The sequence below is a fragment of the Triticum aestivum genome, chromosome 3B (genome assembly GCF_018294505.1).
Source record: "Triticum aestivum cultivar Chinese Spring chromosome 3B, IWGSC CS RefSeq v2.1, whole genome shotgun sequence".
In the NCBI taxonomy this organism is placed as follows: Eukaryota; Viridiplantae; Streptophyta; class Magnoliopsida; order Poales; family Poaceae; genus Triticum; species Triticum aestivum.
The window spans coordinates 613206848-613224214 of record NC_057801.1 but is presented as its reverse complement, the minus strand read 5'-3'; positions in this window follow the sequence as shown (position 1 = coordinate 613224214).

The following is a 17367-nucleotide window of genomic DNA, read 5'->3' as shown; positions in this document are numbered from 1 at the left end:
CAAAGGAGAGCAATTGGTTGAATATTGGTCCGGCGACTTTGACATCTTCTTTCAGATTGTTATGAGGCATAGTCTGTTTTCTCGAGTTGTATAGGATTGGTGGTATTGGATTGCAAGTCTGGGTGTTGTGGTGTTTCAACGATATTTCTTCGGTGACTTATAGATCTCGTTTCAAGTGATGAGTGGCTATTACGATCTTTAAGGTACGATAGGCGTTTACATGTGTTCATTTTCTTTATTGTTGCTTCAGTGCGATTTTCAATCTCCGGCAGATGACAATCAACCCAAGGAAGAAGGGGGCTAGTTTGATTTTCAATGTGATTTTACTTTTTATTGGTCGTTATCTTTCCATTGTTCTATCTATTTTCCTTAATAATATAAAATCTAAGATACCTTAGGGTGCAACATTTTTTGATTTATTTGGTTTTTTCTTTTGCAGAGTTGTCATATGCCTTCGGATCGCCATAATTTATGGACCGTGCTTCATATCGAGCCGGTGGGCCTCCTTATTTGGACCTGGGGCATTGATAGTTTGATATGGAGCAGCTGTAATGCCCCGAGACCGATGCGTCAGGTGTCTCCCCATTATTCGTCGTCGTTGCCATGTCTTTTGCTTGCGTGTTGCACTTTGCCATGTCATCATCTGCATTTCATCTACATGTTTTTCAAAACTTGCATCCGTCCGGGTCCTCCCAGTTCTCTCTGTTGTCCGTTCCGAGCCCTTTCACACTCGCACGCGCCCGCGGCACCTCTGAAATATTATTTTATGAGTGGCATAAAAATGTTCACGGAATGGGGTCAAACTTGGTGTGCGGTCTTATTATAGCATAGGTAGACCGCCTGTCAAGTTTCCTCGCATTTAGAGTCCGTTTGATAGCCCAACCGTTAAACATATAGCGGCATTTGCGCCGGTCAGATGTCGGACGTTTTCAGTCTCCGAAAACCCGTGTCGGACTGCCCTCTTCCTCTCTCTTCTCTCCCTACCACTCTACACAGCCCATCTAGCCCACTTACCTACCCCCTTCGCTCCGGACCGCTAGATCGCGATCGAACTGTTTCGAAACGGAGAAAAAAACCAAAACCTAGCCCCTACCCTATTTAAACACCTCTCCCTTCCAAATTTGGTCTAACCCTAGCCTCCCCCTACCTCTAGCCTCCCCCTCCTCGCATTCCGCGCCGGCCAAACCCCCCTCCGCCACTGGGCGCCGCCGCCCTCGGCCAATTCCATCATGCCAAGTGGCCTTCCCGCGCCCCTGCCTCCACTCCCGCTGCCGCGGCCCTCCCGGCCCAGATCGGGCCCGTCCCGGGCCGCATCTGGGCCCCCCAAGCCCGCACGCCGCCCAGCCGCACCCGAGCTTGGCTCCCACCACCGTCGCACCTTGCCGGACGTCACATCAGCCGCGCCTCGGCCTTCCCGCACCCCGCGTCGTCCTTCTCGTCGGCTGGAGCCTCGCCGCAGCTTCTCATCATCGCCCCGCGCCGCGACCCCGCTGGAGCTCGCCTCCTCGCGCCACCGGATTGGTCGTCGCCGCCCTGGAGTGCGTTGGCGCCACGACCTCGTCCGCGTAGCCGGAGCTCCGCGCTGACCCCGCCCGCGTCCACCTCCGGGCCGGATCCGGCGAGATTCGGTCGGATTCGCCCCGTCCCGCACCTGCCGGTGACCTCCGGTCGGGCAACCCTGGCAGCGCCACCGCCCCAACGCCTGCATGCTGCCGCTGCCCTCCAGATGGATCGGTGGGAGCCCCCGATCCCGTCGCTGCCGCGTTGACCCCGTCTGGCTCCATGGGCCCCGCCCCGCGTCCAGCCCAGCCCGTCTGTGTCGGCCTGCCACAGCCTCTTCAACAATTGGGCTGAAGCCCATGGTGAGCCCCCCATCCTTCGCCCCATCCGCCTGATAGTTATTTGACGCTCGCTCGGTTTTTCTGTTAAAAAACGGCCAAGTCCCAGAATTTCCAGCATATGTGATCATGTCTGTCATACCATAACTTTGTGCATGTTGCTCCACTATGCGTGTATGATATGTCAAAATGTTCATCTCAAAGTGCTCTACATGATGGAGTAGTCTTCATCCATGTTACTATTCATCTTGATGCCTTAATATTCGTTGCAAAACTGCTAAGTGATATAAACTGCTGGAATCTGCTGATTGTTAACATCATGTATGCTTCTTGTGAGTGATATAACTTTGTACCTGTTGATCCTATGATGATGATCTTGATATGCACGTGTTCTGCTCTTCATGCTCTACATGTTGGTGTGCTTTGCATTCATGTTAGGGTGCATGTTGATATCTTAATTCCTGTTGCAAAAGTGCATGTTGCTGTTAATTGTTGAAATCTGTTGTAACTTGCCTATTTGTCATTTTTTATACCTTTTTGTGTGATTTTCTTTTGAGCATCATGTATACATGTTTTAGGAGCATAATCATGCCATCTTTATAGGGGTGCAATCCATGTATTTTGATATGCCCTGTAGTGAGTGCATCAAGCTTGGGAAGTGGACTACTTGTTGTTAATGTTCTGTCAATACTGAATCAGTTATATCATGATGCCATGTTTGCTTGATGCTACCAATTTATCCATGTACAATCTAGAGATGCTTACTTGGCATGTTTTGTTGTCTATGTTATGCTTTATCATGCCATGCCTTTTTATGCCCTATATATGTCATGTAGCATATGTTTCCATTGCCATGAACATGCTTATGTAATGTTCCAGTTTTCTGTTAACTTCATGATGCCTTGTTGTGAGCTTGTTATTGAGTGATCCATGCCTCTTCTAGAGATGCTCCATTTACATGTTTTGAAGTATGCTATTAGTACTCTGTTCACATGCCATGGTTGTTAATTTTGGAGATCATATGACTCTGTTTCATGCTTGCAAACATGCTATCATAATGTTTCTGTTTTACACTTTGCTGAAATTGTTTCAACATTCAATCTTGTCATGTTGGTTCCCACTAATCCATGAGCCATATGTATATGATGCCCTGACGTTATTTTCTCTTTGTTATGTGTACTTAGATGCCATGCCCTTGGTTGCTATGTATACTTGATGTAGCTTGTCTCTTTCTTGCTCTCAAGTTCCCATCATATTAACTCTGCTCATGTATATGCTCCTGTGTTATAAAGTTGCATTTTGCATTGATCATCTTGGATTAATCTTGATGCCTATGAACCTGAACCTTAATGATATTTGAAGTATGTTATTTGTACATGAAGTGCATGTCAATTTTGTGCTCTTATGATTCTTGTAGCATGTTGTTTTGATGATTGCAAAGTGCCTAGTTGCTGTTTTGGGCAGATTGTTGTTATATCTTGTTTGGAGTGTATGTGTTGCACCGTTGCTCCGTTTTGAACATGCTCTATATGAAACTTGCTTAGAATTGCATGTAGTTTCATCATGTCATGTTGAATCCTTGCCTTGAGAGTGTTTGCTTGATGTTTGAATGTATTTTGCATCAATGCCATGTTTGACTCGTTTTGCTCATATCTTCTAGGCCGTAGCTTCGAATTAAATGAACTTTATATGTAACTTGACTAGAATTTCGTGTAGATCATCATGGTGCATCTTAACTTGCTATTTAACTACTTGAACATAAGGTTTATTCAGATCTGGACGAATTTTGCAATTTGCATATGAGGACTTACTGGAATTGTTATATGTTATTTCCGGTCCCATTTAAACTTGCTTTGATATGTTGTTCTTGTATGCATCATCTCTTGCCATGAGTAGCATCAGGTAGCCTTGTCATGCATCATACTTGGTTGAGCATCATGTCATGTTTATGTGTGGTGTGTTTACCTTGTTGTTTGCTTCTTTCCGGTTGTGCTTCTTCTCGATAGTTCATGTTTCGTTGCGATCGTGAGGATTCGTTCGTCTACGCTTGGTTTGTCTTCGCCCGTTCGTCTTCTTCATGGACTCGTTCTTCTTCCTAGCGGGATTTCAGGCAAGATGACCGTTACCCTGGATCTCACTACTATCATTGCTATGCTAGTTGCTTCGTTCTATCGCTATGCTGCGCTACCTATCACTTGTTTTCAAGCCTCCCAAATTGCCATGTCAGCCTTTAACCTTTTCACCCTTCCTAGCAAACTGTTGTTTGGCTATGTTACCGCTTTGCTCAGCCCCTCTTATAGCGTTGTTAGTTGCAGGTGAAGTTGAAGATTGCTCCATGTTAGAACATGGTTATGTTGGGATATCACAATATCTCTTATTTTAATTAATGCATCTATATACTTGGTAAAGGGTGGAAGGCTCGGCCTTATGCCTGGTGTTTTGTTCCACTCTTGCCTCCCTAGTTTCCGTCATACCGGTGTTATGTTCCTTGATTTTACGTCCCTAACACAATGAGGGGTATGGGACCCTCTTGACAGTTCGCTTTGAATAAAACTCTTCCAGCAAGGCCCAACATTGGTTTTACCATTTGCCTAATAACAACTAAAACTTAAATAGGGGATTTTTGCCGGCCCCCTAGTATTTTTAATCAACCCCTCGAGCCAGTGCTCCTCTGAGCATTGGTCCGAACTAGAGCACTGTGCGGGGCCGCCCCAGGGCAACCTGGGTTATTTTGGCATATGTACGCGTCGCTCATCCGTGGTGCCCTGAGAACGAGATGTGTGCGGCTCCTATCGGGATTTGTCGGCACACCGGGAGGTCTTGCTGGTTTTGTTTTACCATTATCGAAATGTCTTGTGCACCGGGATCCTGAGTCTGATCGGATGTCCCGCGATTGAGGATTGTCTCCGCGGATCGTGAGCTTATAATGGGCTAATTGGGACACCCCTGCAGGGTTTAAACTTTCGAGAGTCGTGCCCACGGTTATGTGGCAGATGGGAATTTGTTAATATACGGTTGTAGAGAACTTGACACCAGACTCGAATTAAAACACCCAACCGCGTGTGTAACCGTGATGGTCTCTTTTCGAGTGGGTCGAGAAGAGAACACGGTGGTGTTATGTTTGAACGTAAGTAGTTCAGGATCACTTCTTGATCATTACTAGTTTGCGACCGTTTGCGTATCTTCTCATCTCATTCTTGTATTCGTAAGTTAGCCACCATACATGCTTTGTCGCTGCTGCAACCTCACCACTTATCCATTCCATGCCCATTAAGCTTTGCTAGTCTTGATACCCATGGTAATGGGATTGCTGAGTCCTCGTGGATCACAGATTACTACAACAACAGTTGCAGGTACATGTTATGCGATGATCATGACATGAGAGCGATGCTTGCTTGTCTTGAGTTCTTCTTCTGCTTCGTTGTTCAGGGGATAGGTTCCTGGTCGGCAGCCTGGGATAGTAGGGTGGATGTCGTTTGAGTTTGTGTTTGTGTTTCATCCGTAGTCGGATGTTGCTCTTATGTATGATGTTGTTGTATTCATGTGGCATTGTATGCCTATTGCATGTATCCCAACTATTATGTAATGGTACGATGTAATGATATCCACCTTGCAAAAGCGTCTCCAATATGCACTTCTATCATTGGTGGGACCTTCGAGTTCCTTTAGGATAGGGTCGCATATTGGGCGTGACAGCAGCCTCCATCCATAACCGCTTGAGCGAGAGGGCAGTTTAAGCCCAGATTTTTCCACCCGCATGTAACCTGGTCAATGGCGTTGTCACCCGTCCCATACGGCTGCCACTTCTGCCCCTGCCATTGTTGCATCCGCTTTTCCATTGGGAAAGCACGCCAATTAATAGCCAATGTTGTGTTTTGCACACATTTTCAGTTGGAGCACGCTGATATGTCTTAAACGTATCTACATTTTTTGGTTGTTCCATCGTAATATATTATCATATTTACATATTTTTGTATTATTTTCTATATTACTAATTTAGTGCGCAGTGTCAGTTCCTGTTTTGAGCATGATTTTGGTTTTACATGAAATTAATATCTACGAAGGTCAAAATAACTTGTCGATTCAATATGACCTTCTTCGAGCAACGGTGGACCTAGGAAGCTTCCAGGAGATTGAGGGGAGCCACAAGGGGCCACATGGCCACCTAGCGCGCCCCTGCCCTAAGGGCGTCCCTTGGTCGTGTGGGGCCAAGTTCATCGCCTTTCATCCATTTCATCGCCATAAGTTCCTATAAATACCGAACCCCCCCCCCCCGCCATATTTTTAGAAGAATTTTTCTGCCGCCATAAGTTCCTGTTTCGCGAAGATCCAATCTAGGGGTCTGTTCTGGAGCTCTATCGGAGGGGGAATCCATTGTCGGAGGCTTCATCAACCTTACCGCCTCCATATTGTGTGTAACTAGTTCTATTAGGACCTTAGAATCCATAGTAGTAGCTAGATGACTCTCTCTCTCTCTCTCTGTGTGTGTGTGTGTGTGTGTGTCTGTGTGTGTGTGTGTCTATTTGGATCTTCAATACCATGTTCTCGTGAGCTGCTTCACGTGATCGAGGTCAATTCAATGTAATTATGTGGTGTGTTTGTTGGGACATGATGGATTGTCACTTTACGAATCAGATTGTTCATTGAAATCAATTTAATCTTTTGAGGTTTCCTTTTACATAATTAAATAGCTTTGCATGCTCTCTAATCTACTATCTTCTTTGGCCAAGTTCAATGTGTTCTTTTCAGAGGGAGTGATTCTTTGTAGTGTTCAATCTTTTGGTGCTGTCAAGGGAATGACCCTCGGGTACCCACAAAGGCGGACAAATAACGCTTCAAGACATCGGGGCGGCCAACGCCCCTCGGTCCGACTGCTCTGGCCGGTTCGCCACCTAGCCGCTCCAAACGGTTGTCGGACGGGCTGGCTGCCGGTCCAGGCTGACTGCTCCTCCGGTCGGCTGCTCCGGTCGGCCTGCTACACGAAGTTAACTACGGCGTCCCATCGGACATGACCCGGACGAGACGGCTATACCCGGCACTACTGGCGAATAGTGGAGCACTGTAGCAGCGTCACCTCGCATAGTGTCACTTGTCCCTGGGCACTATTCATGAAGTGACCCAGGGGACAAGTAGGACACCCCACCATGCCATCACCTAGCTTAGGAAGTAAGCTACCCCAAGCCTATATATATGGGCATAACTCCATCCATCCATCAACACACACTCACGTATGAGAACACACATGCTCACGCAGCCGGCCACAAGGCACTCAGGCCACACATATTTACAAAGCCAGATGCCTACGGCACTAAGCTCAGATACAACTCCAGGAGCAACTCTATACCAGATATACCACAGATATTCAGACATGCAGGAGTAGGGGTAATATCTCTCCGGAGAGCCCCGAACCTAGGTAAACCCCCTCGTGCTACTCGCATACCCGTGCCGGATATTCCACGGCAGTCTTGCCCTCACCTCAAGCCACCCTGTTGAAAGGATCGATATAGTTGACTAGAGGGGGGGTGAATAGGCAACTAACAATTTTTAGCTTATCTTTACCAAATTAAACTTTGCACCAAAGTAGGTTGTCTAGATATGCAACTAGGTGAGCAACCTATATGATGCAACAACAATAAGCACACAAGCAAGCAAAGGATATAACACAATATAGCTTGCACAAGTAAAGGTAAGGGATAACCAAGAGTGGAACCAAAGGAGACGAGGATGTGTTACCGAAGTTCCTTCCCTTTGAGGGGAAGTACGTCTCCGTTGGAGCGGTGTGGAGGCACAATGCTCCCCAAGAAGCCACTAGGGCCACTGTATTCTCCTCACACCCTCACATAATGCGAGATACCGTGATTCCACTATTGGTGCCTTTGGAGATGGCAACCGAACCTTTACAAACAAGGTTGGGGCAATCTCCACAACTTAATTGGAGGCTCCCAATGACACCACGAAGCTTCACCATAGTGGACTATGGCTCCGCGGTGACCTCAACCGTCTAGGGTGCTCAAACACCCAAGAGTAACAAGATCTGCAAGGGATTAGTGGGGGAATCAAATTTCTCTTGGTGGAAGTGTAGATCGAGGCCTTCTCAACCAATCCCTAGAGAATCAACAAGTTTGATTGGCTAGGGAGAGAGGTCGGGCGAAAATGGAGCTTAGAGCATCAATGGAGCTTGGAGGTGGAAGAGGTACTCAACTCGGAGAAGAAGACTCCCCTTATATAGTGAAAGAACAAATCCAACCGTTATCCACCAACTCAGCCCGCGAAGACCGGTACTACCGCACCAGACATGCGATACTACCGCAAGGGCCTGCGGTACTACCGCATGGCACAGTGGTACTACCGCTAGCGAGGCAGGGGCTAGACCAGACCTGTAACAAAGAGGCAGAAAGCGGTAGAACTGCTGGCGCGGTACTACCGCGCCACCTTGCGGTACTACCGCAAGTCACGAATAGTCTAGGCTGAGAAGGCACGCACATATAAAAATACATTTGTGACTACTTCCGCTGTGTTTTGATCTATGCAAAAATCCGACACGGTACTACCGCAAGCCCGGAGCGGTACTACCATGTAGGGCGCGGATGTAAAAAATTACATCCGCCCCTACTTCCGCTCATGCTGCTGTGCCTGGCCATAACTTACGGTACTACCGCGCCGATGGCGCGATACTACCGCGTAGGGCGCTGATAACCCACAAGTGTTGGGGATCGCAACAACTTTTGAAGGTGAAGTACAACCCAAATTTATTGATTCGACACAAGGGGAGCCAAAGAATATTCTTGAGTATTAGCAGTTGAGTTGTCAATTCAACCACACCTGGATAACTTAGTATCTGCAGCAAGGTATTTAGTAGCAAAGTAGTATGATAGTAATGGTAACGGTGGCAAGAGGTAAAGATAGTAATAGCAATATTTTTGGTATTTTGTAGTGATTGTAACAGTAGCAACGGAAAAGTAAATAAGCGAAGAACAATATATGAAAAGCTCGTAGGCAATGGATCAGTGATGGATAATTATGCCGGATGCGATTCCTCATGTAATAGTTATAACATAGGGTGACACAGAACTAGCTCCAGTTCATCAATGTAATGTAGGCATGTATTCCGTAAATAGTCATACGTGCTTATAGAAAAGAACTTGCATGACATTTTTTGTCCTACCCTCCCGTGGCAGCGGGGTCCTAGTGGAAACTAAGGGATATTAAGGCCTCCTTTTAATAGAGAATCGGACCAAAGCATTAACACATAGTGAATACATGAACTCCTCAAACTACAGTCATCACCGAGAAGTATCCCGATTATTGTCACTTCGGGGTTGTCGGATCATAACACATAACAGGTGACTATAGACTTGCAAGATAGGATCAAGAACACACATATATTGACGAAAACATAATAGGTTCAGATCTGAAATCATGGCACTCGGGCCCTAGTGACAAGCATTAAGCATAGCAAAGTCATAGCAACATCAATCTCAGAACATAGTGGATACTAGGGATCAAACCCTAACAAAACTAACTTGATTACATGATAAATCGCATCCAACCCATCACCGTCCAGCAAGCCTACGATGGAATTACTCACTCACGGTGGTGAGGATCATGAAATTGGTGATGGGGGATGGTTGATGATGACGACGGCGACGAATCCCCCTCTCCGGAGCCCCGAACGGACTCCAGATCAGCCCTCCCAAGAGAGATTAGGGCTTGGCGGCGGCTCCGTGTCGTAAAACGCGATAAAACTTTCTCTCTGATTTTTTTCTCCGCGAGACGAAAGATATAGAGTTGGAGTTGAGGTCGGTGGAGGTCCAGGGGGCCCACGAGATAGGGGGGCGCGCCCTACAGGGGGGGGGCTGTCTCATGGACATGACGTGTGCCCCCTCGTGTATTTCTTTCGCCCAGAAATTCTTATTAATTCCAAAAAATGCCTCCGTGGATTTGCAGGTCATTCCGAGAACTTTTCTTTTCTACACATAAAACAACATCATGGCAGTTCTGCTGAAAACAGTGTCAGTCCGAGTTAGTTTCATTCAAATCATGCAAGTTAGAGTCCAAAACAAGGGCAAAAGTGTTTGGAAAAGTAGATACGTTGGAGACGTATCAACTCCCCCAAGCTTAAACCTTTGCTTGTCCTCAAGCAATTCAGTTGATAGACTGAAAGTGATAAAGAAAAACTTTTACAAACTCTGTTTGCTCTTGTTGTTGTAAACATGAAAAGCCAGCATTCAAGTTTCAGCAAGTATTATGAACTAACCATACTCACAATAACACTTGGGTCTCACAATTACTCATATCAATAGCATAATCAGCTAGCGAGCCATAATAATAAAACTCGAATGACAACACTTTCTCAAAACAATCATAACATGATATAACAAAATGGTATCTCGCTAGCCCTTTCTGAGACCGTAAAACATAAATGCAGAGCACCTTTAAAGATCAAGGACTGACTAAACATTGTAATTCATGGTAAAAGAGATCCAGTCAAGTCATACCCAATATAAACCAACAGAAATGAATGCAAATGACAATGTGCTCTCCAGCGGGTGCTTTTTAATAAGAAGGGTGATGATTCAACATAAAAGTAAATAGATAGGCCCTTCCCAGAGGGAAGCGGGGATTTGTAGAGGTGCCAGAGCTCGATTTTAAAAATAGAGATTGAATAACATTTTGAGCGGCATACTTTCACTACGAAGGCAACAACTATGAGATGGTTGTATTTTCCATACTAAATGCATTATAGGCAGTTCCCAAACAGAATGGTAAAGGTTTATACTCCCCCAACCACCAACAAGCATCAATCCATGACTTGCTCGAAACGATGAGTGCCTCCAACAAACAACAGCCCTGGGGGAGTTTTGTTTAATTATTTTGATTTGCTTTGATCTTTTTGGATCATGGGACTCGGCATCCCGGTTACCGGCCCTTTCTCGTGAATGAGGAGCGGAGTCCACTCCTCTGAGAATAACCCACCTAGCATGAAAGATATAGGCAGCCCTAGTGGAAACATGAGCGGCTAGAGCATACAAAACAGAATTTCATTTGAAGGTTTAGAGTTTGGCACATACAAATTTACTTGGAACGGCAGGTAAATACCACATATAGGAAGGTATAGTGGACTCATATGGAACAACTTTGGGGTTTAAGGAGTTTGGATGCACAAGCAGTATTCCCGCTTAGTACAGGTGAAGGCTAGCAAAAGACTGGGAAGCGACCAACTGAGAGAGCGACAACAGTCATGAACATGCATTAAAATTAATTCACACTGAATACAAGCATGAGTAGGATATAATCCACCATGAACATAAATATTGTGAAGGCTATGTTGATTTGATTCAACTACATGCGTGAACATGTGCCAAGTCGAGTCACTCAATTCATTCAAAGGAGGATACCATCCCATCATACCACATCATAATCATTCTAATAGCATGTTGGCACGCAAGGTAAACCATTATAACTCAAAGCTAATCAAGCATGGCACAAGCAACTATAATCTCTAAATGTTATTGCAAATATGTTTACTTCATAATAAGCTGACTCAAGAACAATGAACTCATCATATTTACAAAAACAATAGAGGTCGAGTTCATACCAGCTTTTCTCATCTCAATAAGTCCATCATATATCGTCATTATTGCCTTTCACTTGCACGACCGAACGATGTGTATAATAATAAGAGTGTACGTGCATTGGACTAAGCTGGAATCTGCAAGCATTCAACTCAAAAGAGAAGACAAGTAATATGGGCTCTAAATTAAATAAACAATTATGCATATGAGAGCCACTAAGCATTTTCAATATGGTCTTCTCGACCCCCAAAGGAAAGAAAAGAAAATAAAACTATTTACACGGGAAAGCTCCCAACAAGTAAGAAGAAGAACTAGAAATCTTTTTGGATTTTCATTTTAATTTCTACTACAAGCATGGAAATTAAACTAACTAATTTTTTGGGTTTTCTCAAGGTTTATCAAGCACACAAGAACAAAAACTAGAAAAAGGAATTTAAACTAGTATGGATAATACAATGAAAGAGTATGAGCACCGATGACTGGTGTGTGAACATGAATGTAAAATCAGTGAGAAATACATACTCCCTCAAGCTTAGGCTTTTGGCCTAAGTTGGTTTAATGCCACGGATCGCGGCTACTCTCCCCGGTGTACTGAGAGGTGTAATCAGGATACCACTGGCTGGTCATCTCCGAATCCCACTGGATAGATGATGCATGATAAGGGTCCAGTTCAGGTTCCGGGTCAGGTTCAGGTTCTGGAGTAAAAGCTTGAGCTCAATGATTGTTCACTGCTTCCGGTGTGATGAGAAAATTTTCTACAAGCAAATCAAACAACAGAGGCGCATGCAAAATAATAATCTCAAAGTGTTTCTTATTAAATCTCAGTTTATACAAGAGCATCCTATCTTCGTTGTCAACAATAAACTTGTGTGCTACCATGCTCTTGTAATCTAAAATGTGAGGAGGCAATATTGTCTCCTTTTCCTCATGGTGCCTAATGGGTATCTGAAAATGTCTAGCAAGACGTGCAGCATAGATACCTCCAAATATGGGGCCTTTTGTATGATTCAGGGCTAGCCGTTTAGCAACGACGGCACCCATACTAAAAGTATTGTATCTAAGCAAAGCATGTTGAAGAATGATAATATCGGGAACGCTCAAATTTCCACTATTTCCACGACCAATCAAGCATCTACTAGCAAATATGGCAAAGTAGCGTAAAACAGGAAAGTGTATGCTAGAGGCTTTTGCCTCGGAACCCTTCTTTGGCTCCTCTACAGTGATAGTATTAACAAAGCCATCCACATCATTACGATGGGGTTCCTCTAATTCTCCGACATAAGGTATCCTACATACCGCGCAAAAATCACGCAAAGACATTTCTTTGAACTCATCATATAAATGAAATGATACTGCAGGTGGTGACTTCTTAGGATAAAAATAAAAGTTTTGCACGAAAGTATTGGTGAGTAAGAGATACTGATCGATTCGGCCGTTGATGAAACCGGTGAGGCTTGCAGTCTCGATTAAAGCATAAAAGTCTTCATGAATTCCAGCCTCTTTCAAGAAATCCTTGCATGGCCATTCACACGACCGTACTTCCGCTAAGCGAGGAAGATTATACTTGGCTTTTCCTTCTCTTTGGCTTGTTTTTCCTGGGAGCTTTGGCTAGAAGAGCCCCTCAAAAGTCTCCTTAACATTTTCTGAAAATTTCTGAAATTTTAATAACTTCAAAATAAAAGTGCATAAAACTAAACAAGATTGATAGCAACTACTCCTACAAGTGCCTAGAGCCTATATCATGCATCAGAATTACTTGGAACCTCATAAATTTAACATGCAAGCTCAAGAACAGAGTCACCCAGGCAACAAGGATTTGCAATGAATAAAGCACTAGAACAAAAACTAATTGGACCAATGGAGGAGTCACATACCAAGCAACAATCTCCCAAAGTAGTTTTGTGAATGGAGCTTTGAGCAAGGAGATCGAAAATCGTAGCAAAATGGGCTAGAACTCATGCTTGAGCTGGATGGGGATTTTTTTGGGTAGAAGATGGAGTGTGTGGGTGTTGGCATAAGTGGAGGGGAGCCACCAGGGGCCCACGAGACAGGGGGCGCGCCCTATAGGGGGGGGGGCCCTCCACTCTCGTGGCCTGGTGCTTGCCCCTCCTATAGTGATTTTAGTGCCTAAAATCCTCAAATATTCCAGAAAAAATCATACTAAATTTGCAGGGCATTTGGAGCACTTTTATTTTCCGACTATTTTTTTAATGCACGGATAATTCAGAAAACAGACGGATAATACTATTTTTGCTTTATTTAATCTAAATAACAGAAAGTAAAAAAAGGGTACAGAAGGTTGTGACTTCTAGTTTCATCCATCTCATGATCATCAAAATGAACCCACTAACAAGTTTGATCAAGTCTTGTTAACAAACTCATTCCGAATAGCACGGAACCGGAGAAATTTCGAGTAACACTAAGTTACCTCAACGGGGATATGAAAATCCCCAACAATAAGAATATCATACTTTTCTTGACAGTAGGGAGAGGAAATTCAAAACCTCCAATAATAATTGATGGAATTTTCTCAATAGCATTTATGCTATGAACTTGGATTTGCTTCCTCAGAAAATGTACCGTATGCTCATTTCCATTAACATGAAAGGTGACATTGCCTTTGTTGCAATCAATAACAGCTCCTGCAGTATTTAAAAAGGGTCTACCAAGAATAATAGACATACTATCGTCCTCGGGAATATCAAGAATAATGAAGTCTGTTAAGATAGTAACATTCGCAACAACAACAGGCACGTCCTCACAAATGCCGACAGGTATAGCAGTTGATTTGTCAGCCATTTGCAAAGATATTTCAGTAGGTGTCAACTTACTCAATTCAAGTCTACGATACAAGGAAAGAGGCATAACACTAACACCGACTCCTAAATCACATAAAGCAGTTTTAACATAATTTCTTTTAATAGAGCAAGGTATAGTGGGTACTCCGGGATCACCAAGTTTCTTAGGTATTCCACCCTTAAAGGTATAGTTGGGAAGCATGGTGGAAATCTCAGTTTCAGGTATTTTCCTCTTATTAGTGATGATATCTTTCATATATTTAGCATAAGGGTTTGTTTTAAGCATACCAGTTAAGCGCATGCGTAAGAAAATAGGTCTAATCATTTCAGCAAAACGCTCAAAGTCCTCATCATCCTTTGACTTGGATAGTTTAGGAGGAAAGGGCATGGGTTTCTGAACCCATGGTTCTCTTTCTTTACCGTGCTTCCTAGCAACAAAATCTCTCTTATCATAACGTTGGTTTCTTGATTGTGGGTTATCAAGACCAACCGCAGGTTCAATTTCTATATCATTGTTATTACTAGGTTGAGCATCTACATGAACATCATTATTAGCATTATCATCAGGTTCATGTTCATCTCCGGATTGTGTTTCAGCATCAGAGATAGAAGTATTATTAGGATTCTCAGGTATTTCTACATTAGGTTCACTAGAAGTTTGCAAAGTCCTATCATTCTTCTTTTTCTTCTTCTTAGAAGAACTAGGAGCATCTAGATTATTATTCTGAGAATCTTGTTGAATTCTTTTAGGGTGGCCTTCAGGATACAAAGGTTCCTGAGTCATTCTACCAGTTCTAGTAGCCACTCTAACAGCAAAGTCATTTTATTATTTAATTCAGCAAGCAATTCATTCTGAGCCTTAAGTACTTGTTCAGCTTGAGTAGCAATCATGGAAGCATGTTTACTAGTGAGTTTAAATTCACCTTTAACTCTAGCTACATAATCACTCAAGCGTACTATCGTATAAGCATTATTCTTCAATTGTCTACTAACGTAATCATTGAAATTTGCTTGTCTATTCATGAAATCATCAAATTCATCTAAGCAGGGGCTATGAAATTTAGTAGATGGGATTTCATCTTTATCATATCTATAGAGAGAATTTACCTTTACTACCTGTGTCGGGTTATCAAGACAATGTGTTTCTTCAACAGGCGGTATATTAAGACCATGTATTTCTTCAATAGGAGGTAAATTCTTAACGTCTTCAGCTTTAATACTTTTTCTTTCATTGATTTCTTTGCCTCTTGCATATCTTCAGGACTGAGAAATAGAACACCTCTCTTCTTCGGAGTGGGTTTAGGAATAGGCTCAGGAGTTGGCTCAATTGGTTCAGGAATTTCCTAGGAATTGGCTCAGGGAGAGTCCAATTATTTTCATTAGTCAACATATTATTAAATAGTAACTCAGCTTCATCGACTGTTCTTTCCCTGAAAACACAATCAACACAACTATCCAAGTAGTCCTTGGAAGCATCGGTTAGTCCATTATAGAAAATATCAAGTATTTCATTTTTCTTAAGTGGATGATCAGGCAAAGCATTAAGTAATCGTAGAAGCCTCCCCCAAGCTTGTGGGAGACTCTCTTCTTTGATTTGCACAAAGTTATATATTTCCCGCAAGGCAGCTTGTTTCTTATGAGCAGGGAAATATTTAGCAGAGAAGTAATAAATCATATCCTGGGGACTACGCACACAACCAGGAGCAAGAGAATTATACCAAGTCTTAGCATCAACCTTTAATGAGAAGGAGGAAATCTTAAGGATATAAAAGTAGCGAGATCTATCATCATGAGTAAACAGGGTAGCTATATCATTCAACTTGGTAAGATGTACCACAACAGTTTCAGATTCAAGGCCATAAAAAGGATCGTATTCTACCAAAGTAATGATTTCAGGATCAACAGAGAATTCATAATCCTTATCAGTAACACAGATAGGTGAAGTAGCAAAAGCAGGGTCAGGTTTCATTCTAGCATTAAGAGATTGCTGCTTCCATTTAGCTAATAGTTTCTTAAGATCATATCTATCTTTGCAGGCAAAAATAGCTTCAGCGGCTTCTTTATTCATAACATAACCCTCAGGAACAACAGGCACTACATAATCATTGGGAGAATTTTCATCATCACTATCATCAATAATAGCATCTTCAATATTTTCATTCCCCCTAACTCTAGCAAGTTGTTCATCAAGAAATTCACCTAATGGCAAAGTAGTATCACGCACGAAAGTAGTTTCATCATAAGTATCATGCAAAGCAGAAGTGGCATCATCAATAACATGCGACATATCAGAATTCATAGCAGTACCAGGTTTAGGTGTTGCAAGCCTACTAATAACGGAAGGAGAATCTAGTGCAGAGCTAGATGGCAGTTCCTTACCTCCCCTCATGGTTGAGGGCAAAATCTTGGTTTTAGCGTCTTTCAAATTCTTCATAGTGATCAACAGATATAAATCCCAAGTGACTCAGAGAATAAAGCTATGCTCCCCAGCAACGGCGCCAGAAATTAGTCTTGATATCCCACAAGTGTAGGGGATCGCAACAGCTTTCGAGGGTGAAGTACAACCCAAATTTATTGATTCGACACAAGGGGAGCCAAAGAATATTCTTGAGTATTAGCAGTTGAGTTGTAAATTCAACCACAACTGGATAACTTAGTATCTGCAGCAAGGTATTTAGTAGCAAAGTAGTATGATAGTAATGGTAATGGTGGTAAGAGGTAAAGATAGTAATAGCAATATTTTTGGTGTTTTGTAGTGATTGTAACAGTAGCAACGGAAAAGTAAATAAGCGAAGAACAATATATGAAAAGCTCGTAGGCAATGGATCAGTGATGGATAATTACGCCAGATGCGATTCCTCATGTAATAGCTATAACATAGGGTGACACAGAACTAGCTCCAGTTCATCAATGTAATGTAGGCATGTATTCCGTAAATAGTCATACATGCTTATGGAAAAGAACTTGCATGACATCTTTTGTCCTACCCTCCCGTGGCAGCGGGGTCCTAGTGGAAACTAAGGGATATTAAGGCCTCCTTTTAATAGAGAATCGGACCAAAGCATTAACACATAGTGAATACATGAACTCCTCAAACTACAGTCATCATCGAGAAGTATCCCGATTATTGTCACTTCGGGGTTGTCGGATCATAAC